The following is a 3,296-nucleotide window of genomic DNA, read 5'->3' as shown; positions in this document are numbered from 1 at the left end:
GAATAGATTCGCCAATCTCACAGTTCTTCGAGTGCCAATCTTAAGAAATCATTAAAAATCAAAAGCAAGAATCACATTTTCTCCAATATTTGACTCTTAGAAAGAAGGTTGTTAAAAAAAAAAGAGCAATTTAGATTCGGATATCGTTATTCTGATATATAAAAAGAGTAGGCTCTGGGACGAAAGGATTCGAACCTTCGAATAGCGGGACCAAAACCCGTTGCCTTACCACTCGGCCACGCCCCATTTAGATTTCTATTTGAAACTACTAAACACTAATATGGGTATTCCCTGTTCGTCAATTCCAGTTCCAAATAACTATGGAATAGATTAGATTCTTGCTAGGATTTTGGCACGTATGGATAGAGAATTAAACCGAATTTATTGATCATTACATATAATTCAATTAAGATATTGTATGAAAGTATGATTTCTTCTATTCTCTTGTAAGAATTGAAGGCTTTTTGATTGGGTGAGTTCAAAGAAGTATTGTTTAGTCTGCCTTATTTTCCTTTCTTCATTTTTTTCCTTATATCAAAAAACATATTAATAACTCAATCAAAATTATCTCCAAGAACAAAATTTTGTTATGCTTAATCTTAATATCTTTAATTTGATCTGTATCTGTTTGAATTCTGCCCTTTTTTCGAGTAGTTTTTTATTCGCCAAATTGCCCGAGGCCTATGCTTTTTTGAATCCAATCGTAGATTTTATGCCAGTAATACCTGTTCTCTTTTTTCTCTTAGCCTTTGTTTGGCAAGCTGCTGTAAGTTTTCGATGAGATCCTTAATACTGTCCTAGAAAAATTCATGATTTATTCAAGAAAAAAAAATTGTAACAATTGAAAAGATTAGATAAGTCTTACACTATGAACACTATGAACGAACCGAACCCTCAATTCAAAGATTGAAATTCTTGGATAGCCATGATAAAGCTGGATCATCCCATTTCCTCATTCTGACCCTTTTTCGCCGAAGAACCCTATTTGGATTAAAGTCCGCCACAATATATAATTGTTGGTATAAAAGAATTTTTTTTTGTAATGAAAAACTCAACTCTTATTATAAATGAATTTCTGAAAATTCTTTTCGATTTCTAGAAATTCTAGAAATCACTTTATTTCTTGGTGTCAAAATAGGCTATGTAGTATAAAAACGAGGAATCTATTTTCGTATAAAAATAGAAAAATAAAAATTGCGTATAATTGCGTATATATATAAATAGAAAAATAAAAATTGCGTATAATTGCGTATATAAATAGAAAAATAAAAACGAAGAATCCATTCTCTTCTTTTTACAAAAAAATTCTATGGGAGGTTGTACAATGCGTAATCTTAAATTCGTTGTTTACACCGCAACGATATTCTTTGTTTCTCTCTTCATCTTCGGACTCCTATCTAATGATCCGGGACGTAATCCTGGTAATCCTGGACGGGAAGAATAAAAAAGGGAGAGTTCCTTGCTTCATTTTTATAAATGGTATTAGGATTTGATCTATTCCACTGTCAAAAACCGAAATGGAAAGAGAGGGATTCGAACCCTCGGTACGAATAACTCGCACAACGGATTAGCAATCCGACGCTTTAGTCCACTCAGCCATCTCTCCTAATTTAGAAAAGATAATTACTATGTTACAGTTACAGCACGCAAAAAGAAATGCTTGAAAAAAGCCCTCTTTCCTTTGTTATATAGACCTTTGTTATTTTGTTATATAGATTTTTATTTATTTATATTTTTATTTATTTATATTAATATATTAATTATATTAATTTTTATTTATTTATATTAATATTAGAGTATTATTAATCTTATTAGGGTATTATTAATCTATATATCTATAGATTCTTAATTTTATTATATAGAATATAAATATATACAACTTTTATCAGTAATTCCATTTCATTTTGATTTCGCTCAAAAGGGACTTTTTTATTTCCAATTTCCACGGACCGGCCGGGTACTGACCCGGCCGGGCTCATTTTTTTATTTTCAACTCAAATAAATAATTTTTTCTATGATTCTGCGATCTGACTTGTTGTAACAAAAAAATCTTGTTATTGGATTGAATCAACAATCAGAAGCAGAAGAAGTACTATTTCCGTTCCTATGATATAGAATCCAAATATCATTTCGATTCTTTCTTTTCTTCCTCTTTCTTTTTATTTACATTTATTTTACTAGAATAACTAGAATAAATAATAAAAAAAACTATGGATTTTTGCACAATCCATTTTTATGTTATGACTAAGTTCTTTTGTCGAACCCTATCTATCAAAACTCCTATAACAAAGGAAAGAAGTTTTTATTTAGTTATTTTTATTTAGTTATTTAAATGAAATAACTACTCTTTTCCTAATTTTATCAAGTCTTCTGACAAAAGGCGGCAAGGCTCTAATTTTCAGGATTTTTTATCCCCCTATCTTGTGATCCTATCTTGATTACGCCCAATTCCCCTGTTCGACAAAGGGTCTCTTTATATACAATAATCGCATTGTAGCGGGTATAGTTTAGTGGTAAAAGTGTGATTCGTTCTATTAATCCCCTTAATAGTTAAGGGGTCCTTCGGTTTGATTCATATTCCGAGCAAAAACTTTATTTCTTAAAAGGATTTAATCCTTTACCTCTCAACGAAAGATTTGAGGAAGAATATACATTCTCGTGATTTGTATCCAAGGGCCAATTAAATTATATAATTATATGATTATATTCTAAATTGAAAAATTGGATTATGAAATTACGAAACATAATTTTTTTTTTTTTTTTGAATTGGATCAATACTTCCAGTTGAATAAGTATGAGGAAAAAATCCATGGATAAAGATAGAAAAGTGTATTTCTAATCGTAACTAAATCTTCAATTTTTTTTGATAGGATAGATTGAAGCAAAATAGCTATTAAACGATAACTTTGGTTTACTAGAGACATTTACATCTTGTTTTAGCTCGGTGGAAACAAAATGCTTTTCCTAAGGATTTTCTCAAATAGAAATAGAGAACGAAGTAACTAGAAAAATTGTTCTAATCCCACTCTTCTAGAAGGATCATCTAAAAAGCGAATTGTTTTGAATGCATTAAAGCTAACATAGATGTTATGGGCCGAATTCTTATTTCATTTCATTCCCGCCTTATTTATATTTTTTTTCTATTTATTTCTTTTTTTTTTTTTTTATCCATCTTCCATAAAGGAGCCGAATGAAACCAAAATTTCATGTTCGGCTTTGAATTAGAGACGTTAAAAATAATGAATCAACGTCGACTATAACCCCTAGCCTTCCAAGCTAACGATGCGGGTTCGATT

General features: G+C 30.2%; 1 non-coding gene across 1 annotated transcript; it reads right to left on the bottom strand.

The window, feature by feature from the left end:
* Window positions 1-1,518: 1,518 nt before the first annotated feature.
* Window positions 1,519-1,606, bottom strand: TRNAS-GCU (transfer RNA serine (anticodon GCU)). The gene has a single exon. It is a non-coding gene; the product is annotated as a tRNA-Ser (tRNA).
* Window positions 1,607-3,296: the final 1,690 nt, after the last annotated feature.

The sequence above is a fragment of the Durio zibethinus genome, unplaced genomic scaffold (genome assembly GCF_047325235.1).
Source record: "Durio zibethinus cultivar Kanyao isolate XHJ-2024 unplaced genomic scaffold, ASM4732523v1 HiC_scaffold_186, whole genome shotgun sequence".
NCBI lineage: Eukaryota > Viridiplantae > Streptophyta > Magnoliopsida > Malvales > Malvaceae > Durio > Durio zibethinus.
Note: the sequence above shows the minus strand (reverse complement) of the source record. Positions and strands in the feature narration are given on the sequence as shown.